Here is a 25198-nt window from a genome sequence, read left to right as displayed (position 1 = left end):
CCCAGACCCATCTGCAAGGCTTGTTTATTTGTCTACTCTTTCTGCAAACATAAACTGAGCAACTCAAGGCCATTAGAAGGAAATTAGATGCCTAAGTCAGTAGTGTGACCTACATGGTGTAGAACCCTGACTCTACCACTCATTAACTGTGTAAACTTAACCTCTCTGTGCCTGTGCCTCATATATTAGCCCCCCTTCTTAATAGATATCCAGAGGAACCCCTTTTTCAGTCATAATTTGAATAGAAAGATAATCTGGGCTAGAACCATATTGGGATTTGAATTTTGGTTCAGCCACTTATATTTTGACATGTCCAATAACCTCATTAAGCCTAATCTACAAACTAGACATTGTGGTTTAGCTTCAGGGTTATTGTCATGACAAGAGTCTTCCAGTAGATATTAGATAACTGATGTGAGAGTGTCTCCTGAACTGTTCATAAACACTTGGATATAATATGTCTGTAATACCATATTTCCCCTATGGGACTCTAAGCTCCCTGAAGGGATACAATTTGTCATATAAAAATAAGAACAGCTGGGAATTAAAGATGGTGGCATGAAAGGAGAGACAGAGGCTTCCTCCTAAAACTGGATACAATTAGAAAATTTAATTGGTGTAACTAATCCTGAGAGAGCAACAGGAAAGAGGACGGTGTTAGACTGTATACAACTGGAGAAAAGAGCAGACCTCACCAAATGGGGTAACGTACCGGAGCTGTGGCTCCAAGGGACCCGAGCCCCTCCCCCACCCCAGCTCACCGGCAGGAGGAAGAGAAACGGAGCAGGGAGGGAGTGAAAGGCTTGGGACTGCTGAATACCTAGCTCCAGAGATCTGTGCTGGGAGCACAAACCTACATTTCATGGTGCTTTCATGAGACTCACATGACTACCGGGTTGGAAAGTTAATACAGGCAGAGTTCCTGGGGAGACTGGGATTCCAGCTGCTTGTGAAAAGCAGGGATCCATATCCAGCTGCTCTGGGACAAAATCTTATACCTGTGTGACCAGCCCACTGGCTCAGGCAGTGGAGACAGGCACAGCAGCTGGGAGGTGAGGAACAGCTCTTTCCTCCCCCCAGGCACCAGTACCGCTCCCCTGCAACCCCCGACATTGCTTCAGGGGCTGAGCAGCTCCAGAATAGAGCTTCTGGACACTAGAGGGCGCCACATAAAAACATGAAATGCCAAAGGAACCTTGTCCAGAGGAAAATTATTAATACAACTCCCCAGAAAGATTTAAATGATATGGACCTTGTGACTCTTCCTGAAAGGGAGTTCAAAATAAAAATCATCAACATTCTAATGGAGGTACGGAAAGACATCCAAGAACTCAGGAATGAATTCAGGTCGGAGATCCAATTGTTGAAGAACATGATGGAGGGTATTAAAAGCAGGTTGGATATGGTGGAGGAGACAATAAATGAAATAGAAACTAGAGAAGAGGAATACAAAGAAACTGAGGCACAGAGAGAAAAAAGGATCTCTAAAAATGAAAGAATATTGAGAGAACTGTGTGACCAATCTATGCAGAACAATATTCGATTATAGGGGTGCCAGAAGAAGAAAGAGAGAAAGGCATAGAAAGTGTCTTTGAGGAGGTAGTTGCTGAAAACTTCCCCAATCTGGGGAAGGAGATAGTCTCTCAGGCCATGGAGATCCACAGATCTCCCAACACAAGGGACCCAAGGAAGACAACAGCAAGACACATAGTAATTAAAATGAGAAAGATCAAGGATGAGGACAGACTGTTAAAAGCAGCCAGAGGCAGAAATAAGATCACATACAAAGGAAATCCCATCAGGCTAAGATCAGACTTCTCAGAAGAAACTTTACAGTCCAGAAGGGGGAGGGGCATAATGTATTTAATGCCATGAAGCAGAAGGGCCTGGAACCAAGATTGCTTTATCTGGCAAGATTATCATTTAAATTTGAAGGAGGGATTAAACAATTTCCAGATAATCAAAAGCTGAGAAGGTTTACCTCCCACAAAACATCTCTGCAGTCTATTTTGGAGGGACTGCTATAGATGGAAGTGTTCCTAGGGTTGGATAGCTGTCACCAGAGGTAGTAAAACCACAGAAGAAAGGGTGGAGCAGCTGATTGTGAGGCAAATGCAAAATTAAATTGACTATCCCCAAAGTCAATCAAGGGATAGACAAAAAGTACAGAATTTGACACTTAATATATAAAGAATGAAGAAGGAAGAAAAAGGAGGAGAAATAGAAAAGAACCTTTAGATTGTGTTTGTAACAGCATACTAAGTGAGATAAGTTAGACTCTTAGTAAGGAAAGTAACCTGGAACCTTTGGTAACTATGAATCTAAAGCCTAAAATGACAATAAATACATACCTATCAATAATCATCCTAAATGTAAATGGACTGAATGCACCAATCAAAAGACATAGAGTCACTGAATGGATAAAAAAACAAGACCCATCTATATGCTGCTTACAAGAGACTCACCTCAAACCCAAAGACATGCACAGACTAAAAGTCAAGGGATGGAAAAAGATATTTCATGCAAACAATAGGGAGAAAAAAGCAGGTGTTGCAGTACTAGTATCAGACAAAATAGACCTCAAAACAAAGAAAGTAACAAGAGATAAAGAAGGATATTACATAATGATAAAGGGCTCAGTCTAACAAGAGGATGTAACTATTATAAAGATCTATGCACCCAACACAGGAGCACCAGCATATATGAAACAAATACTAACAGAATTAAAGGAGGAAATAGACTGCAATGCATTCATTTTAGGAGACTTCAACACACCATTCACTCCAAAGGACAGATTCACCAGACAGAAAATAAGTAAGGACACAGAGGCACTGAACAACACACTAGAACAGATGGACCTAATAGACATCTATAGAACTCTACACCCCAAAGCAACAGGATATACATTCTTCTCAAGTGCACATGGAACATTCTCCAGAATAGACCACATACTAGCCCACAAAAAGAGCCTCACTAAATTCCAAAAGATTGAAATCCTACCAACCAACTTTTCAGACCACAAAGGTATAAAACTGGAAATAAATAGCACAAAGAAAGCAAAAAGGCTCACAAACACATGGAGGCTTAACAACATGCTTCTAAATAGTCAATGGATCAACGACCAAATTAAAATGGAGATCCAGCAATATACGGAAATAAATGACAACAACACAAAGCCCCAACTTCTGTGGGACGCAGCAAAAGCAGTCCTAAGAGGAAAGTATATAGCAATCCAGGCATATTTAAAGAAGGAAGAACAAACCCAAATGAATAGTCTAATGTCACAGTTATCAAAATTGGAAAAAGAAGAACAAATGAGGCCTAAATTTATCAGGAGGGACATAATAAAGATCAGAGAAGAAATAAACAAAATTGAGAAGAATAAAACAGTAGAAAAAATCAATGAAACAAAGAGCTGGTTCTTCGAGAAAATAAACAAAATAGATAAGCCTCTAGCCAGACTTATTAAGAGAAAAAGAGAATCAACACACATAAACAGAATCAGAAACGAGAAAGGAAACATCACGACGGACCCAACAGAAATACAAAGAATTATTAGAGACTACTAAGAAAACCTACATACTAAGAAGCAGGAAAACCTAGAAGAAATGGACAACTTCCTAGAAAAATACAACCTTCCAAGACTGATCAAGGAAGAAACACAACATCTAAACAAACCAATTACCAGCAAAGAAATTGAAGTGGTAATCAAAAAACTACCCAACTAAAAAACCCCAGGCCAGATGGATTTACCTCAGAATTTTATCAGACATACAGAGAAGATATTTTTCTTAAAGTTTTCCAAAAAATAGAAGAGGAGGGAATACTCCCAAACTCATTCTATGAAGCCAACATCACCCTAATACCAAAACCAGGCAAAGACCCCACCAAAAAATAAAATTACAGACCAATATCCCTGATGAATGTAGATGCAAAAATACTCAATAAAATATTAGCAAATCAAATTCAAAAATATATCAAAAGGATTATACACCACAACCATGTGGGATTCATCCCAGGGATGCAAGGATGGTACAACGTTCGAAAATCCATCAACATCATCCACCACATAAACAAAAGGAAAGACAAAAACCACATGATCATCTCCATAGATGCTGAAAAAGCATTTGACAAAATTCAACATCCATTCATGATAAAAACTCTCAGCAAAATGGGTATGGAGGGCAAGTACCTCAACATAATAAAGGCCATATATCATAAACCCACAGCCAACATCATACTGAACAGCGAGAAGCTGGAAGCTTTCCCTCTGAGATCGGAAACAAGACAGGGATGCCCACCTCTCCCCACTGTTATTTAACATAGTATGGAGGTCCTAGCCACGGCAATTAGACAAAACAAAGAAATACAAGAAATCCAGATTGGTAAAGAAGAAGTTAAACTGTCACTATTTGCAGATGACATGATATTGTACATAAAAAACCCTAAAGGCTCCACTCCAAAACTACTAGAACTGATATCAGAATACAGTAAAGCTGCAGGATACAAAATTAACACACAGAAATCTCTGGCTTTCCTATACACTAACAGTGAACCAATAGAAAGAGAAATCAGGAAAGCAATTCCACTCACAATTGCATCAAAAAAAATAAAATACCTAGGAATAAACCTAACCAAAGAAGTGAAAGACCTATACCCTGAAAACTATAAGACACTCTTAAGAGAAATTAAAGAGGACACTAACAAATGGAAACTCATCCTATGCTCTTGGCTAGGAAGAATTAATATACTCAAAATGACCATCCTGCCCAAAGCAATACACAGGTTTGATACAATCCCTATCAAATTACCAACAACATTCTTCAATGAACTGGAACAAATGGTTCAAAAATTCATATGGAAACACCAAAGACCCCAAATAGCCAAAGCAATCTTGAGAAAGAAGAATAAAGTAGGGGGGATCTCACTCCCCAACTTCAAGCTCTACTACAAAGCCATAGTAATCAAGACAATTTGGTACTGGCACAAGAACAGAGCCACAGACCAGTGGAACAGACTAGAGACTCCAGACATTAACCCAAACATATATGGTCAATTAATATTCAATAAAGGAGCCATGGACATACAATGGGGAAATGACAGTCTCTTTAACAGATGGTGCTGGCAAAACTGGACAGCTACATGTAAGAGAATGAAACTGGATCACTGTCTAACCCCATACACAAAAGTAAATTTGAAATGGATCAAAGAACTGAATGTAAGTCATGAAACCATAAAACTCTTAGAAAAAAACATAGGCAAAAATCTCTGGGACATAAACATGAGCAACTTCTTCATGAACATTATCTCCCTGGGCAAGGAAAACAAAAGCAAAAATGAAAAAGTGGGACTATATCAAGCTGAAAAGCTTCTGTACAGCAAAAGGACACCATCAATAGAACAAAAAGGTACCCTACAGTATGGGAGAATATATTCGTAAAAGACAGATCCGATAAAGGCTTGACATCCAAAATATATAAAGAGCTCACACACCTCAACAAACAAAAAGCAAACAATCCAATTAAAAAATGGGCAGAGAAGCTGAACAGACAGTTCTCCAAAGAAGAAATTCAGATAGCCAACAGACACATGAAAAGATGCTCCACATCACTAGTTATCAGAGAAATGCAAATTAAAACCACAATGAGATATCACCTCACACCAGTAAGGATAGCTACCATCCAAAAGACAAACAACAACAAATGTTGGCAAGGTTGTGGAGAAAGGGGAACCCTCCTACACTGCTGGTGGGAATGTAAATTAGTTCAACCATTGTGGAAAGCAGTATGGAGGTTCCTCAAAATGCTCAAAATAGAAATACCATTTGACCCAGGAATTCCACTTCTAGGAATTTACCCTAAGAATGCAGCACTCCAGTCTGAAAAAGACAGATACACCCCTATGTTTATCGCAGCACTATTTACAATAGCCAAGAAATGGAAGCAACCTAAGTGTCCATCAGTAGATGAATGGATAAAGAAGATGTGGTACATATACACAATGGAATATTATTCAGCCATAAGAAGAAAACAAATTCTACCATTTGCAACCACATGGATGGAGCTAGAGGGTATTATGCTCAGTGAAATAAGCCAGGCGGAGAAAGACAAGTATCAAAGGATTTCACTCATATGTGAAGTATATAAGAACAAAGGAAAAACTGAAGGAACAAAATAGCAGCAGAATCACAGAACCCAAGAATGGACTAACAGTTACCAAAGGGAAAGGGACTTTGGAGGATGTGTGGGAAGGGAGGGATAAGGGGGGAAAAGGGGCATTACGATTAGCACGTATAATGTAGAGAGGCTTATAGTGCATTCCAGAATAAGTCCCCAGTGTTAATGCTGCTACTTAGAGCTCCCTTGGGTACCACCCCCTGCTAGAGAAAATCATCATCCATTAACTAGTTCTGGCATTACCTCTTAACCATTCATAAAAGACAAAACCATTACAAGGACAGTAGTTGGTAGCTCAGAAAGGTGGACATGGTCAATGACTTCTTAAAGGCTCTTAGGGAAAAGAAAATAGAATCAGTTTACAAGTCATTATTATACACTTTCTAACAAACATGTTTTACTTCAGAGAGACTCGATAAATGAACTGGTCATTTCCTAGAATCCTATTATTAGCATTCAGGAGATTGTTTCAGTGTTAAAAAAAATACTGTCTACATCTCTTGGCCTTTTTAATATTTATTTGACTTAAAGAACATCTCAAAAAGGTAGGATTATAAAGCAACTTGTAACATGGTTTTGACCTCAGAATTGATTCTGCAATTTTACTTTCAAGAAGGTCACTTTCTGTTACTTTTGGTGACTGCCTACCAGTGACGACTTGGGAACAACATGATGGTATGTGTTGTTCAGTCATGGAAGGGACAAAGCACAGGGCCTGTAAAGAAGAGGATTATGAGTCCCCCACACCATGGCAGTTGGAAATCCAGGAGAGATTTGACTGATGGCCTCTGGCTGGAGTCTGTGCTCCTTTCCAGAGCAAACTCTTCCTCCAGGGGTATCCTTTATCCTATAACATGGCTGAGGTTGCAGTAACCATCTCCTAGGGCTCTGCTTTTCTCTGTAGGATTGTTACCAGAGGGGTGTGTGTGTGTGTGTGGTGGTGTGTGTGTGTTGAGGGGCAGGGGGTGTTGGGAGGTAAATTGGTCACATGATACCTGGCAGGGCCTCCCTGTGGTTCAACATTCTCCCTGTGAGGCTGCTGCTGTATTTTTTCCCCCAACACTGCCAAACTGCTTACTCTTTTCCCTGCTTCCCCATCCTCTTTTTCTTGGCAAAATTCACATATACATATTCTTTAAATGTGCATTTATCTGTAAGAGATAACACTATAAAATTCTTAGAAGAAAACACAGAAGTGTATCTGTGATCTTGGGCTAGGCAGTGGTTTCTTAGCTACTACACCAAAAAAAATGACAATCGAAAAGACAAACTGAACTTTGTCAAAATTAAAAACATTTGTTTTGCAAGTGATACCATCAAAAAATGAAAAGATAAGCTAAAGAATGGGAGAAAATATTTTTCAAATCGTATCTGGAAAGAGACTTGCATCAAGAACATATAAAGAACTACAACTCAATAAAAAGAAAAACAAACAAAATTTAAGAACAGGCAATGGATCTAAATACACATTTCGCCAAACAAGATATACAAATGGCTCATAAGCACATAAAAGGATACCCAATATCATTAGTCATTGGGGAAGTAACAAATCACAACCACAGTGAAATATCACATCCCAGCATCTAAGATAGCTATACTAAAAGAAGACAGACAGTAACAAGTGTCGATGAAATTGAAGCCCTTATACCTTGCTGATGGGACTATTAAATGGTACAAATTATTTGGAAAACATTTGGCAGTTCCTCAAAATGTTAAGCAGAGTTACCCTATGATCTAACAGTTCTACTCTTAGGCATATATTCAAGATAATTGAAAGCATATGTCCACACAAAGACTTGTGCATGAATGTTCACACTAGCATTATTCATAATAACCCAAAGCTAGAAACTACCGAATGTTCATCAGTTGATGAATGGATAAATAATATTATATATCCATACAATGGAATATTATTCAGCCATAAAAGGAAATAAAGTACTGTACATGTTATAACATGGATTTTATTCTTCTTTGTGGCTGTACAGTTGCTGGGTTCACAGTAAGTTCTCAAAAAATTTTTGTTGGATGTAGATATTATTCATATCTCTCTTTAAAGGAAAAACTGCTGAAAATGTTCCTTGTTTACCTTCCCAAAGAGGTGTCATTTCAGAAAAGGGTACAAAAAACTCCTATCCTTTTTTCTCTATATGCCTTGGACTGGATTAACTTATTAAGTGCTGGACTCCTTTTTCTAAATCATTTAACTTCAACCCCCAATGTCACTTGATTTCTCTGGCATATTTCCCATAGTTTGGCATGAAAAGATAATTATTTGCTGAGAAGAGAATAGAGCTATTCTCTTCTCCAAACTGTATCTTATAAGAAAGGCAGTTTCCAGTGTATTTCCTACATTAAAGTAGATAATAATAAGATATTAATATGCACTGCAGCCACTTGAGTCAGCCTCCTCTTTTTCACTCAATAGTATTCATACATATTTAAAAGTTTCCTAACTTTGTCTAACTAGGTCAGCAGAATATTACCCAGTCTTGATATTGTTTGTCCAAGCTGCCCTTTTACAGAAGTTGGGGAGAGATGGATGGCCCAGAGTTTTCATCTCATTCTCCCACTCATAATGCCTTTATTGCAAACAGCTGAAGTCATGGAAGTTTAGACCTAGAAAGACCCTGAAAGATTAGTCTTCGAGCACCTTCCTTCCCAGCCCCCAGCCGAGGAAGCTGAAGCCTGAGAAGAGAAGAGGTCTGTAGGCTTTAGGAGTATGACCTAGGTTTCCTGATTGGGGGAATCTCGTGTTCTTTGCATTGCAACAAAAAGGAGCCCTTTTAGTCATGTTATCTACCCATTTTCTCCCCATACACTGTGTGTTAGGGTCTGTTTTTACCTTATCTCCTGTAATCATTTCATCTTCAGGTCTAACAATAGGTTGCTATTGTTACTCCCTTACACAGATGAAGAAACCAGAGCTCAGGTTAACTTACTTGCCTGAGCTCATGTAGCTAGAAAGTGGTAGAACCAGGGTTTGTACACAGGTCTTGTCTGACTTCAAAATGTATGCTCTCTATTGTGCACAGGATCCTTTCACTGACTACTCTGTGTCTATAGGGATCTAATAGGATCATGGACGCACTCACACGGTGAGGAGAGCTTCATCCTCTAGTTGCCTTTGGGGCTCTATTCTGCTGCCCTCCTGGCTTACCTCAGGACCCCGCCTACCTCTTCTCAGTGACTCTGCTTCCACCCTTGTTCTTCCGGGCTTCCTGCCTTTAGCTTTCTGGGGAAGGCTGACTTAGTCCTCCTAGATTCTCCACATCTTTGCCCCACAAAACAAGGTCACTGGCCCCTTTTTCTGTCATATGCTGCAGGTGCAAAGTTGGAAATCATGTAGCAGGTGAAGGTACAAAATAGACATAGCTCTGCAGATTCTCTTAGTGTTGGTTCTTGCTCTGGGCTTCCTGTACTCCCTGCCTTGTCTGGAATGGCCCAGAAACAGCCCAGCACATCTTCCAGGCTGAGGTGGCAGTGCCTGCAGGCTCAGAGCTGGGGCTGGGTCAAGCGGGGGCTAATAACTTGTGCCCTTTCCTACTGTCCCACCTGGTAGCTTCAGCCTAGATTTTTCTACCTACTTGGGGCACTTTGGTGTGACTGCAGCTCCTCAGCTTCCATGTGGGAAGAGACAAGGCCTATGATATTGGTGGAGACAAATGGAAGGGTAAGTAGAGCTTAATACGCAGAGCTTCCTCTACATTGTCTTCTCAGAATTCCCAGTTCCTAAATCCTTGCTTTTTGGGGGTCCTGAAACACCTGTGGCCTGTAGCCTAAAGCATTATTTACAGTTTCCCCAGGATAATCACCTTTTTTGTTGCCCCAGTTTCCTCCCTGGAAGTTCCTGTGTGTCCATCTGGTTTCTTCATTTATTCTCTAAGTTCATTCACTCAATATGTATTGAGCACAATATGTATTGACAGTGTAATATGGCAGTCACTATACTCAAAGGTGGCAACTGTGAGCAAAGCAGAAATGGCCTCTGTCTTCCTGAAGCCTACAGTTCAGTCGTATGGTAGACAGCCAGAGTGGATAACTGCATGTGGAGGCATCCATTAGGGTTTTCTGGCAGTAGAGAGAGGTAGGGTAAAGATGGATAGGGACTTTGCATCCATTGAAAGCATAATGTAAGCCAGGTGCTCTAAATGATTTACATGCATTTTTCCACTTAAACTCCCAATAGCTCCATGATGTAATGTTATCCTATATTAAAAATAGAAACTGAGATTCAGAAAAATACTGATATGTTAATATCAGAGAAATATTCATCAACATTACATAGCTATTACTGAGCACTTATGTTTGTCTAGCACCAAACCCTGTGTTGCTTCCACTGTGTCATACCACTCCTTCAAAATTCATCCAAGAACTCAGTTATAAGCTCTGGGTTGACTGGATCTATTGTGACCTTGAACTAAGGTTTTGCAATTTGAGGTGCAAGTATGGGTTTAAAGGGATGCTCAAATTCTCCAGCACTAATGCCAAATGAGGTATATGCATGCACATGTGTGCATTTTTCTGGGAGAAGATTTGTAATTTCCACCAGATTTCTAAAGGTGGCTATGACCTGGTATATATAGATCAAGAACCACTACCTTAGACCCCATTCTAGGCTTCTTCCTCTTCTTCATGTGTCCACCTGCAAGTGGCTGTTGTTATTGAAGGGACAGTGTAATATACTAGAAAGCCCTTGGAGTGTTACATAAGAGTTCTTGAGACCAGCCCCAGCGAGGCTGCTAACTCTCAGTGTGGCCTCTTGCAAGTATCTTCTTCACACTAAGCCTCGCCTGCCAGTACTCTGTGAGCCATGTGTGGCCTTGAGAACAGTGTCTCCCAGCTGGACTGCAAAGCACATTGCAGGCATCAGGTACTTGGCAGACTCCAAGAGGTAGTGTGCAGAGTGACAGGCACTAAGACTGGTGGTGGCAGCTGGGAAGGCAGATCCCTGCTGTCAAGGCTTACTGAGAGGCCTGCTTGCCCAGTCCTTATAGAGCATGAATAATTCTATCAGATCCTGAATCCATAGGTGGACAGCCTCCGAGGTCACCTCCTCCAACCTTCCAGGCAATGGGAGCCAGGAGATTGGCCCCTTGGTGCTGGGTTCATCACCCCTGTCTTTAACATCAGTGGGCCCCAGCTGGAATGTGCTTTCTCCCTCTTGCAGTGTCAAAATGCCTGAGCTCTCAAGTGACTGAATCAGTACTAAATATTTAATGCATGAAGTCAGCCTTCCCAGGGCCTTTGATCTGAAACTTCTTAAAAACATCTTAAAAGCCCTTCAGAAACTGGTTAGTATTTCATTACAGTCACTTAAAATAGATTTATTTTATCAAAACATCCTGTCAGAAACCCTGAAGGCAAGATGACTAACCCCCAGCGATTCTGACAGGACTACCTCCCCACATTAGGCGCCTGTTTCTGGACAGCTCTGCCACATGCTGAGGGGTGCAGCTGTCACAGGCATCCCCCGACAGCTCTGGAGCTGTGAGCAGAGGGGGCAGCAAGGCTTGTCAAGCCTTGGGAGGCTGCATCAATAACACCCCCGTGAAGGGAATGAACATTTATTAAGAGTCTGCCACAAGCCAGGTCCTTACCTGGAGTTCTTGCTTATTGAATCTTTCAGAATCTTCACAACAGTCCTGTGAGGTGGGTGGTAGGCTTTCTAGGCTACCGATTAGGAAACCGAGGCACAGAGGCACATGTGACTTGCTCAAGGTCACAGAGTAGAATTAAGAATGCAATCCAGGTCCAGCTCAAAAGCCTCTGTTTTCCTTTCTTGTTTTTTTCTTTCTACTAAAATTGGCCCTTCCACTGAGAACCCTAGGTTGTTCCTTTCTTTAAAAAGAAAAAATAAATGAACATACCATTTTTTAAAATTGTATAACTAGTAAAAGATAACGTAGAAAAGAATAAGGACTGAAAAATCACTTGAAATCCTACCATCTAGATAATTATTCATAATTACCTCTTGAATGATGATTGTATTTATTAATTGATATTTTCTGATAGTTTTTTAGCCACTCAATTCCATTTTCTTAATCCCCTACCATTCCCACAGCTTCCAATAGGGGAGAGGAGGGAGAAGCAACGGTGTGCCATGACCCTTTCTTCTACTGCCAACCTGAAGGGAAGAAATCAATTCCCATCAAACCCTAACTGAGGAAAGGGTTAAAACAGGCCCCAGAGTGGGGCAGAGGTTCTGTCCCTGTTCTAGCCACTGGCTAATTGGATGACCTAAGGAAAGCCGCTTTGGTGAAAGAAATAGTTCCTGCCTTCCTAGACTCTCACAGCTGGTGTTTAGATCGTTGAAAGAATGAGGTGGAAATTTTTGTATACTGGAAAGTACTTTGCAGATGAAGGGAAATAATAGAAACAAAAGACTAAAGAAGTAGGGTGTCTCCACACCACTAGGTAAAGTGACCATATATAGCTCACTGCTTATGCTGGTCAACTCAGTATAATTATTAATACTACTCTTTTTCACCCTCAGAAGTGCCCTGACTTGGGTGGCAAATTTGATGGCCACCTGAAGTATTGGTCGTGTATGACTAGGTAGTTCCAGGAGAGAGGATGAAGAAGCTCTCAGGGAAGCGGCCTGTAGGATGGGGCTGTGTGTGGGCAGGTGGGGCAGCTAAAGCTTTAAGAAGGCATGATGAGCAGGCATTTTGTTAGTGACTAATGTGCAGCAATAAAACAGGGGCAGCTGACCCGGCCTGCGGAGGGCACGTGGGATAGGCTGCTGGGAGAAACAGTGTGCAGTGGTTACTCTGTGAGACTGGCCTGCCATGCATCCTCTAGTGCAGGGCAGGCTTGGACATGATATTTGGAGACAGTCAGCCTTGAGAGGAGCGTGGAGCTCAGTTCCAAGCTACCAAGTGTCCCTCATGGATTGTTTTAACAACTTTTTAACTTTTTTGTCTGCTTCCTCTCTCACCTCTCTCCAGCTGATTTTCCACAAACTCCAGAGGGATCTTCCAGGACCCAAATCTGATCTTCAGTTTTCCATTCAATTATCAATTTTCCAGATATCTTGGTGGATAAAAAGCTAAACTCCTTTATAAAATATGCAAAGCCTTTCATGATCTTGCCCCTGACTACATTCAGCTTCAACTTCCTTAATCCTTGACTTCTAACTTTGTGACTTCTAACTGTGTGATAATGGTTTACATTTATTGAACATTTACAATGTTCCTGTCACGGTTCCACTTATTTTACATACACCTTTGTAATCCTAACAGCTCTATGAGAGTAGGTGCTGTTAGTGGCCCCACCATTTTACAAAAGGGAAAATTGAGGCAAAAGAGGGTAAGCTAAAGTTGGAGGCTGAATAAATTTTGGCTCCAAAGCCTATGCTTTTGACCATATGCTACCTTTTGGTCTAAAACATTTATCTTGTACTTTATGCTGTTCCTTCTGCCTGCAATGCCTTCTCCCACCAGTCTGCTCAGAAAACTGCTAATTTAGGGTTCAGGAAGCCATTTCTAGTCAGTCTTCCAGAGAGAGGATATCCTTAGTTGATAGGATCCCCTCCTACTCTATTTAAAAAGTATTTATTCAGCTCAGTTCAGCCCTGGCTGGGCACATGAGGATAGGGAGGAAGGATGAGATGGTCCAAAGTAAGGAAGACCACTTCCTCAAGCATTGCTTTTGCATTCGAGGCAGGACTTTAACACCTTCAATATTGTCAAATCTGTGATCACAACAATAAGGACGATATGATAAAGAAGAAAACAAGATGAGAGTTGACAAGGTGATCAGGGATGGCTTGCTGGGTAATGTAGGACTTCAGTTAGATCTCAAAGGGTGACATAATAATCAACATTTTGAGTTTAAGGGACCAGAGACCATATGCTTCCAAACTGGGAAAATGAGGCTCAGAAAGAGCAGAGACTCACCCAGGCTTCACAGCTATCAAGTGGTGGGGTCCCAGTGCCCTAGCTCCCAGCTTAGCACCCTGTGCTGCCTCCCAGTGTGAGCAATTTTGGCAGGACTGAGTAGCTACAGGGGTCAAGAACTTCCCGTAGGGGTCAGAGATGGGAGCGCGAATGGAAACAGAAGAGGTAGGGATAGGGGCGGTATATGGTGTGTGTGGTGAAGTAAGGAAGCTCAGAAGAGAATCTTCTATGGGGGAGATGGAGCCTGTGACTTTTATAAATTGGAAGGTTGCCTTGGTATTGTGAAGCCACCTCCCTTCCAGCTTTGTAAAATAAAGGGCTCCTCAAAGCGTGTCTGTTCTGCCGTTATTTTTCTGGATCATCAAGACTGCCCTTCAGAGAAGCTTCTGCCTCTGTCGCAACCAGGTTCTCATTAGAATTCCCGGACATTGCTCAGTGTTGCTAAGTGCACGGTAATGGATGCGTGCTGAGTAAGGAAGAAAGTGAGCTTGCTGCAGCCGCATTCTGGGGCGGTTTCCTGGACACCCCCAAGGCGCCACAAGCACGGCATCTCCAAGTGTGCATCTGTTTGCTGCGCTATCATACTCACTTTCTCCACCTCAGCTAGAGGTGCCCCAGAGCCTTCATCCAGGGTGTTGTGCTGGAACTGGGGATAAATTCCTCAACTAAAAGACAGATAGAATAGTGGAAATGGGGGCTCGGGTCAAGACTAGTTCCTGCCTATGAATGACATACCACAGCAGCCACAGTAGTTTTGAGTATAGGCCTGTCCTACCCTTTAAGAGTAAATTGGACCCCCCACCCCATATTTTTCTTCCAGTCTTACAAGAACCACACACATGTAGTACATGTTAACATGTACATGTTAAGTATCTAGCACAGTGCCTAGGACATAAGAAATTCTTAGCAGATATTTATTTTCTCCCTCCCAGCACCCCTACAACCTTCTCATTCTTCTGTATTTTGATTCATCTCCCCATTTCTTCTCTCTGCCTGTCTCTGCATCCCTATGTCATGACCTTGGTTCAAGTCTTGGCTCTGCCCAGACCCTTTTCCATCTCCTCCAGTATTCCCATAACAGGTTATTTGGACTGCAAGATGAAAAACAATGCTCATCAAACACCTTGCTCCAAACTCTTTCCAGTCTTATTTTCCTCCCTCCCCAGCAGGCATGCTGTCCTCCATCCATCCTAAACTGTTTACTGTGCTCTAAGGACAATGGAAACTTCATGTGTATATTGTGGACCTTTGTACAAGTGGTCCATCTGCCTTTTTCTTAGGTCAACCCCTCTAAGATTTCCTACTCATGCTGAAAGAGCCAGATCAAATATTCCCACTACTTGAAACCTCTCCTGACTGCTCAGGCAGAGTTAGGCCCTCCTTCCTTTCCGTTTCCCTCAGTGCTTTGTGCTTCCCTCTAGGCCATCATTTTACACCTGCTATCATCCTTGCCCTGCTCTCTCCCTACCAGATTGTGAGCAAATTGTGGGCAAGGGCTGGATCTGATTCATCACTGTATCTCTGGTGTACAGCCTAGGGCCTGACACAGGTGAGATATTTTCTATAACGTTGTGGGATGACACATTACGGACTCATTCATTGAACATCTGCTCTGGGCCAGCTTTAAGAAAGATACTTTTTTTTATGTCATTTCATTTCATTCAATCCACTCAGTTGGTGCTCTCCCCAGTAGACTGTCCCCCTCATATGCCCACCATACCTGTAGTGCCACTGGGCACCCTCAATCAGAACTTTGTCTCTTGATTCTCTGTTTTCTAGCTCTGTCTCTGGGAGTGCATTGTGTCCAACATTAGGAACCTCCTGCCAGTTGGCTTTGTTTAGCTCATTTTGAGAGTGCAAACAAACTCAGACACTGGACAATTAGGGTTCTGCCAAGAAAGCTATTATTTTAAATGGAGGTTCCCACATAACAGTATAAGTGTCATGCTGAGTAAGGGAGGTAGAATGAATGGAGGCCCAGCCCATGAGACACTGTGGAAACTACACGTTAGTATCTTGGGTTGGTGCCAATCTGCTCACATGTTAAATGATGGCAAAAAGGACTCATTAGACTACTGAGAGAACCTGGAATTTCACCAAAGGTGGTGAAAAGCCAAAGTTGTAGGGAGAAGCTAGAGAGATGGATGTCTGCCCACACCAGACTCCAAGATCTTTGTAGGGAACCAGGCCATGGATTTTGTTTGGGCTATATTGCTAATGAGACTGATGGGAAGATTTTTGAATAGACAAGACTGAGGTGCCTCCCAGTGATTACAACAGAATTCAACAGTACTAGGCACTAAATATGTACCTGGTTCTCAGGAGAAAGAGAAATAGTTAAGACATCAGTTGTATCTGCCTTCAAAAAAGCCTGCAGTCCAGTGTGGGAGGCCAAACTCACATGTGAGTAATTAAGATGAAAGGTAAGAAGCCCCATACTGTGGAAGAGTCATTAGTGTAGCGTTAGTGGAGTTCAGGGAGGGTCAGTCCTACTAGAGCCAAAAAGCTGTTTGCAGATAAAAACACATAAAAAGCTCATAGCACAGCACTTAATGCTTGGTAGGTGGTCAATAAATGTGCTTTCTCTTCTTTTCACCTTCTTCTTCTCTCCATATTAAATCTTCAACTTAATTTTTAATGCTTCATTGATTCATTTATTCTTTGTGCTTTTTATTCTCCCTCTTCCATGCTTTAAGACAAAATATATACTTTTATGATAGGGAAAACATACAGGAAGTGACCTTGCCTCAGTCTAACCTGGGCCTGGGCCAAGGGAAACAGAGGGGGCAGGTACTAAGCTAACCTTTGATCACCTGCTTTATGCACAAATTCCACAAAGCATCTTCCACATACCTATGCATGCACATTACAAAAGTCTGTTTGTATTCCTAAAACACTGCTTCCTGACTGGAGTGGGAGTTAAACTTTATATTTCCTTCAATGTTCAATACCAAATGGCTTATGGGAATGCAGGCAGAGTGTTTTCAAATAAGTATTTTGATGTAGAATAAAGGTCAATGTGCTGGAATTTGAAACCATTAATCCTTTTGCTCTTAAGGAAGACTGTACTTTAACAGAATAAATAACAGATTAAATAATAAGAGTTCTTGAAGTTCCAATGAGAAAAATTACACATTACATTGTTGAAAATTGAGACCAGTGAGGCCTTAATGTTCTGTCTCTTGCTCTCCTATTTTAGGTTGCCAAGATTTAGAAGGTAAAAAGAAATTGTTCTTTTAATTTTCTGTTGTTTTGAGGATAGAGAGAATGTTTGAGTGTCTGAAGGTTAAGGGATCAATTATATTGGAAAATAAGCCCTTAGTTTTATGGGTAGAACAAATGCATTACTATAGCCTGGAGAACAGAAACTCCATGCTAATTATTTCAACTTACAGTGAGCAGAGCCCCAGAAAGGGACAGAGAAAACTAACTATCAAAGTAGGCCAACAAACTCTGCCCAAGATAGTCATCCAAGGTGACCATTAAAGTCCTAGACCAGATACCACGTCCTCCAAGAAGGCTCCTGTCCCTTCTTAGTCAGTGTTTATGGTTCCTGCCTCTGAATTTACATAAAATGCTGTCTGCCCATGTATTTTTCTGGTCTTCTCCATAGTTTTTACCATGTCTGTCTTTGCTTTGCTCAGTTATACATTAGACTTGAGTTCCTCCCTTGTTAATAAAAATAAATACTTGACTGTGTTCTAGCTATGCTTCAGATATTGTACTAAGCACCTGGAACACAGTATTTTATGTAATCTTTACCACAACCCTACAAGGTAGAGATGATGATCTATTTTATGGATGAAAACAATGGAGAAGTAAGGAGGCTAGATAACTTGCCCAGGTCCCAATGGTAAGGTAGTGGTAGAGCCAAAATTCTAATCCAGGTCTATGGAGGCGATGTTGTGGGAATTCTTATATTCCACACACCAGAGGTTTGAGTTTATGCCATACAAAATGGGTAATCATTAATGGTGTTTAAGCAAGGAGTGATGTGGTCAAACTTGAATTTAAGAACTAGTCTCTGTAGGAGGAGGGACTAATATGAGAAGATGAATGAGGAGACAGTTACAGTAATTTTGGCTAGAGATGAGAGCATTACCACAATGGTGAGAATTGAGTTATTAAAAAGAGATACTGAGGAGTTAGGATTGATGGGGTTTGGTAACCAGTGTGTTGTGGAAAGAAGATTAGGACTGGATTCAGGAAGAACTAGTGTCTGGTTTAGGAACCTGGGTAGACTGATGCCACCTACCAAGATGGGAAACAATTTAGAATCTGAACACATAAAGATATTCATGGAAAGGACCTTCCTTCTGAAGAACTAAATCAGACAGAAATTTAGAATCATCTTAGCTAGTTAGTCCCTGAGTGTCCACACAGTTGCACTCAAATGTTCCCATTTTTTAGGTGAGAGCAACAGGGGGCTTGCCCAGATTCTTCCAAGGAATCTGACCTACATTAAGGGCTAAATAATTGCTTATATTTGTCATTGACAGCTTCACGTTGTTAGTAGTCACTTAGAGACACCATGATTTGATGGCTGATGTGGTAACTCCTGACACTTAGTTCCTCTTTGGACTCTCTGGGGGTGGATGGGAAAGGGGAGGAGAATACAAAAGACTGAGAACCATAGGCCATTGAAGCTTCCTTGAAGAAAGCAGATCTGTGAGCTCCTCAAAGTCAAGCATCATGTTGGTAAAAGAGAGCAGTATCCACAAGGAATACACTTAGTCCAATTTAGAATCTGAACTTCATCAACTGACCTGTTCTAGATGACAAATTTGCTATGTGATAGCCCAGCACTCAACTCTGAGCTTCGGTCTCACAGGCTTCTGTTCTTTTCACTTCACTATACCTGCCTTCTATCACTCCTCAGTCCCTGCATTTCATACCAGCTTGAAAAGAACAAATTGTACTTCCAAGCCTCGGAACTCTTTTTCTGGTCTTGGTGGTACATACAGCAAGGATTTTACACCAGGCCAAAAATAGGCAACATTAAACTGGGCTATATAACCAAAATTTTCCATAACCTCTCAAAATACGCATTAGTGATAAACACCTGAGATGTCCAAGAGCTAAAACAGTCTTTAAATCCATCTAATCCAAACTTCTTTTACAAAGGGAACAGCTAAATTTCACAGAGTTTAAATGAGTTGCATTATAACACTTTTCCACCATGTGTCAAGGCCAGCATCTGAATCCAGGACTCTTTCTTATTCATGGCAATAGAAAAAATGTAGAACAAAATTAGCTGCCTCATTTTACATGTTTGAAAACCAAGTCTTGTTCACTTATTCATTAATTCAATTAAAAGCCATTTATGGAGTTTCCATTTTATGCTGGGGCTGGAGGTACCACAGTGAGTAAGAAAGATGGGATCTCTCAGCCTAGCAGGGAAGATGGCATAACATCCTTAGACAGACACAGTGGAGTAACATGCATTCCAATGGGATCATCTAGTCAGGCAGGTCTGCCTGAGGAAGTGACACTTCAACATAGTACAGTGCTTTAAAACATGGACTCTGAAGCCAGACTGCCTGAGTTAGAACCCTTGTGACCTTGGGCAAGTTACATAACTTCTCTGGATCTTAGTGTACCCCATCTGTAAAATAGGAATAGTAATAGTGCCTACCTTGTAGAGCTCTGATGAGGATGAAGTTAATTAATATTTATAAAGCTCTTAATATTGGGCACATGGTAAGTGCTATATAAGGGATTTTTAAATAAAACTGAAAAGAAGCTGAGATCCAGTGGATGAGTAGAAGTTAACAAGAGAAACAGAAAGGCAGAGAAGTGCGCATGAGAGAGAACCTGAGGAAGGAAAGGCCTCGGTTCAGGGTCGCAGGGAAGTCAGATACAGTGAGACGAGAGACCAAAGTCAAGAAAGCGAAGTCAGTTTTAATGCACTCTGCATAGAGCAGCAGAGCGGGCCTGCCTAAGATAGGACAGGCAGGCGTGGGTGCTCATTCTGAGGCTTCCTTTATATGGTTTTGGCAGGGCAGAGGTCCTTGACTGACAGCTGTCAGCTCTCTAGGCTTGTTCAAATTGGTGAAATGGGGACAGGGGCTGTGCCTGTGCCTCTGATGTTTCTTATCTGGGGGGACCCTGGACATTTCCTGAGTCCCTCTTGGACCCTGTGGCTTCATCTGATTAACTCTTTGAGTCATTTCTGGCTTTCTGGTTCTATTTGATCAACTCCCTGAGTCATCTTGGGGGGGCCCTTTCTCCTTTCCATCCCGGTCATTTCTGTCTTTCTGCCTAACAACACTATGCACAGACTGAGGAAAGAGTGAATCTATTTCTAGGAATGGAAAGAAGGCAAGTACGGCTCAAGTAGAATGGACCCTATTAAAGATGAGAAAAGGTACACAGGCCCCAGATCAAGGGGACTCAGGGTCTTGTAGGTCATATTAGTTTGTCCAAAACAGTAGAGGTTTAGGGAGAGATTTAAAGCCCAGAGAGTCTTGATCCCCTCTGAGTTTTGGCAGTCTTTCAGGCTGCTGTGTGGGATATGAAGAGTGGGGTACAGAGACCTGGTGACAAAGTAAGTCAGAGTCAAGGGCAAGATAGCACCCAGGCTTCCTGCCTTCCAAGCCAAGGCCTTTTCCACACCGCACAGCATTTTTCGAATGCGTGTTGATGGCGGCACATCATGCCAAATGCATTCTCTTCACTTCTGGACATTTGCAGTGCTTACCCTTTGAGCTGCATCCCCATCATTAAGCGAATGTCCTGTTCCCCTGACCAAGAATGTAATTACCGAAGGAGAGATCAGATTAAAATTGAGTTTCTGTAATGGGCCATTTGTTTGGAAGGGAGCCTGAAGGTATTTCTGAGGACTTTAATCAAAGGGGGAAAAAGCCAATACAACTTCTGTGATGATGATGATTATTAGGGCAATTGAACTCCAGGCACAGCCGACTTCTGCATCAGTGAGTCAGCGCCTGCTTTACTGAGGCCTTTTATTGGATGAGATTGTTTTCCTCTCTGTAGTCTAGACTGTCAGGGATGGAAGGAACCTTAAAGGTCATCCAGTTCAACCCCACAGCAAAGCCTGAGCCCTGACTGTAGTATTTTCATCAGTAGGTCATTCAGCCCTGCTCACACACCTGAACTGACAGGGAACTCATTACCTCTAAAGACATCCCTCTCTATGATAGAACAACTCTGAAAGGGAGTTCCTCCTGTTATGGAGGTGAACTCTATCTCTAGAGACTAGTCAGGAGCCACGGAAAGATCTTTAGGCAGCTGCCGTGTTCCCCTGACACTCAAGCCTGCTCTTCTGCAACTGCCTTCTCAAGTATACGTCCCTATGGATTAGTAATGGTAAGGACAGGCTTCTGTAACAAAGAAATCCAACAGTACAGTGACTTAATGAATAATGCAGTTTATTTCTCATACACAAATTGGTTCTGAATAGTCTAGGTCGGCAGCTGGCTGTACTACCCATAGTTATTCAGGAACCCATGTTCTTTCCAGTGTCCTGACCCACCTTCACCTAAGGCATTGTTGCCATCTGCACAAGCTTAGGTCCACTCTGGTTCTAGCAGGTGGAAAGGGGAAAAAGAGGATAAAGAGAGAACGCCCACTGCCTTCAGAGTTAGGTACACAGCAGCACACACCCACATTCCACTGCTTAGAACTTAGCCACATGGCTAGACTTCTCTGCAGTGGGAGTGTTCATTAGAAGTGTAATCTAACCATATGCCCAAGGAGAGGAGGAGAAAATATTTAGGGAGACATCTGCTAGCCTCCACTATACTTTGGGAGGTCAGGTGGGCAGGTTGGAGATTGAATGGACCTCTCATTTCTATTGCCAGTTTCATTCTCTGGTTCTTTCTGTGGCATGTTTCAAAAAAATGGATGTAGTAGAGAGCACATAGCATTTGTATACAAACATCCCAGCCCTGTTTTTAGTAACTGAGTTCTTGCACTGCTTATTTAATTTCCTTAAGTTTATAGTTCTTCACTAATGAAATTGAGAGCAAAACATCTACCCCAGTTTCAGAAAAGCCTGACATGGTGGGCTCAGGACTTTGGAATTTAGATTTAAATGGTGAGCCAGGGAAGCAGCCAAATGAACAAGCATGATTATCTGTTGTGGCTCAAATTATGTTTGAAAATTTCTATTTTTAAAAACTTTTTATATCAAGAAATTACACAATATGTACTTGACCTAATTATGCATATGGAATCTGTCCTCTACTACAGAACCAATTTACTGAAAGCTTCTGTAGTAAATCATCATTGTCTGTTAATATCTTAATGAATATATATAAATTACATGTTATAAATAAAATGTGGTCTATGGTTTCATAAAAAGTGTTTTTAGTGTTATAAGTAAGCCATATATCCTAGTGTTTCTGGTATAAGTAAGTGGTTATGACTTGAGTATCAGACTTGAGAAAGCCGTGTACATTCTTGAGGCAGTAATACTATTCTGGGAACTTACATGATCAAAGGTGGGTCTGCATAAATAGCTACATGAATAAGGTATTGCCTTTCATATACCCTTGGTAACTTTAAAAGGAGATAACTCCTCCAAACAAGATAACCTGAACATGGACATGCATGTATTAATATATATAGTCATAGCAAATACTTTTGCTATAATATAGTACTATAACAGATACACATAAGAAAAAGCTATGAATAAGCATGGTGCAGAGAGGGAGTAGTTCTGCCTTGGAATATCCAGGAAGTTTTTGAAGAGGAAGCAACATTTGAACTAGGCTTTGAAGCATAAGTAGGAATTTTTCAGAAGGCAAAAGAAAGAAATGCCATTTAGGCAGTGGGGGTGACATAAACCAAGGTATAGACATGTGAAAATACCTGCGACATTCCAGGAACTGTGAGTGAATGTGCACTGTAGCTGGAAGACAGGGAAGAAGAAGAAATGAGAGTAGAAAAATTTTATTAGGATTAAGACTGAAAGGCTTTGAAGGACATGCCAGTACATGTAGACTTTGCCCTGTAGGCACCATTAAAATCCAGAGGATTTACAAAATCTGTGTTGAGAGACAGTGAAAAGTAGTCAGGAGGCCAGGACCCTGCCCTGGCAGAGCCTGAGCCTCTCTGCCTCTGCCTCGGACTTGCTGCCCTCCGGAACTCCCTGCTCTCACCTGTCAAAGAAAGGGTTGGACCAGCTGATCTCTAAAAGGTCCCTTCCACAGCTGTGAAATTTCTTAGGCGAAATAAGTGGCCCTTTCTTTTCTGCCAGGGGAGTGAACAGAGTTAGTCTATCAACACGCTGAAAGGCAGAATCACTGCTCTCAAGCTGAATTTCCCCCGGGGCACTCGTTTCTGTGCTGACCTCTCAGGCCAGTGGAGCCAGCAGTAATGAGATATTGATGCTGGCAGGCTTCCTCCCCTCCACCTGCCCAGTCCTATGCCTGGAAGTGCCTCATGAAGAGTTATGAAGGCCTTCTAAACTGAATTCCCCCTTCTGTTTTTCTTCTTACACTTTATAAAGATGCTAGAGATTTCTTAACCTGCCTGGGAAAAGGTAGTGCCGCAGCACCTGCCCCAGCCACAGCTCTCAACAGGGACCCACAGGTAGGGAGCAAAGGCGGAATATTTGCCTCTAAAGAAAGGTTGCTCAAGGCCACCTTCTTTTGTCTTAGGAGAAACCTGTTCTGTCTTTCACGCTTGCATTTGTTACCAACCTTTCCCTGTGGTCTTTGAAATACTCTCTTCTAGAAGTGGAGAAGCTCAGACAGTCCCCACACTGTTCATCTAGGCATTCAGTCAGCAGGTATACAGAAAGGGTCTTCCGTGGGCCAGACATTGTGTTAAATAATGAGGATAAGAAAAAAGTCACACCCAATCCTCATGTATAAGAGGCCCCCAGTTTGGTGAAGGAGGCACAAACATACATAGGCATAAGTTGTTATTTACTGTAGTGGAGAAGATACTCATTTATGTTCTAAACTTTATGGAATGAATAAGAAAAATCTGTTCTTCTAGTAGCTCACAAACTACTCTTTTAAAATGATGGAGATGGGTTCTATTTGAGGTGTCCATATACAGAATTCAGCATTGTATATAAAATGTATAAATTTATCTGCTAAAATAGGGGAATGAGAAGGTCGGTCTGGAAAGGCTTATGGGGAAGTGGTATTTGAGTTCAATCTTGAAAAACAGACTTTTTACCAGACTGTCTTAAGGGCATGGTGGGAAGGGGACCGCATAAGGAGAGGGAAAGTAAAAAAGTAGTTCTTGCAGTTTTTCTGTAGCTTCCATCAGGTTTTTCAAATATGAGACTTGTTTTATGGCCCAGAATATGGTCTGTTATGGTAAATGTTCTGCATGTAGAAAAAAAAATAGACACTCTGCTGTTGTTGAATATAAGAAATGTCAATTAGGTCAAGTTAGTTGATAGTGCTGTTCACATCTCCTATATCCTGCCTGATTTTCTGTGTATTATATCAGTTATTGAGAGCAGAGTACTGAAATCTATTACTGTAGATGTAATCATTTCTATCGGTTTTTGCTTCATGTATTTTGATGCTCTGGTATTAGATGCATAAACAATTAATGTTATGTACTCTTAATTAATGGACCCCTTTAATATTAGAACTTATCCTCTTTATCCCTAATAATATTCTTTGCTCTGGAGTGTACTGTTTCTGTATCTACTGTATTCATTTTTAATCTCCTGCATTTCTTATAGGTAGCATATCGTCTGGTCATGCTTTGTTTTCCACTCTGGTAATCTCTGCCTTTTTAATTACAGTATTCCAACTGCTTTTATTTAACATGATTACTGGTATCATTAAGTTTAAAGCTATCATTTTGTTCTTTGTTTTCTCTCTGTCCTGTGCTTTCTTTGTTCCTTTTTTCTCTTTTACTGACATATTTTGAAATTTTTTGGATTATTTTTGTTTGTGTCTCTTTCATCTTCTTTGTTGATTTCTTAGCTATAACTCTGTGTTATTTTTGTGGTTCATTTAACTATCACAGACTACCTGCAAGTGACATTATATTGCTTCATCTATAGTATAAGAACCTTACAATAGTATATTTCCATTTCAATATTTCCCCTTCAAGCCTTGGTGCTATTGTTGACATACATTTTACTTCACATGTCTCATAAAACCCACACTACATTATTATTTTGCT

At 41.2% G+C, this 25198-nt stretch overlaps 1 protein-coding gene across 3 annotated transcripts in view; it reads left to right on the top strand.

Moving 5' to 3' along the window:
- The window catches only part of AGBL4 (AGBL carboxypeptidase 4), a 1242012-nt gene that overhangs the window by 791913 nt on the left and 424901 nt on the right, over positions 1-25198 (top strand). The window lies entirely within an intron of this gene.

This window comes from Manis javanica, chromosome 4 (genome assembly GCF_040802235.1).
Source record: "Manis javanica isolate MJ-LG chromosome 4, MJ_LKY, whole genome shotgun sequence".
In the NCBI taxonomy this organism is placed as follows: Eukaryota; Metazoa; Chordata; class Mammalia; order Pholidota; family Manidae; genus Manis; species Manis javanica.
This window is presented reverse-complemented; position numbering and strand designations above follow the sequence as displayed.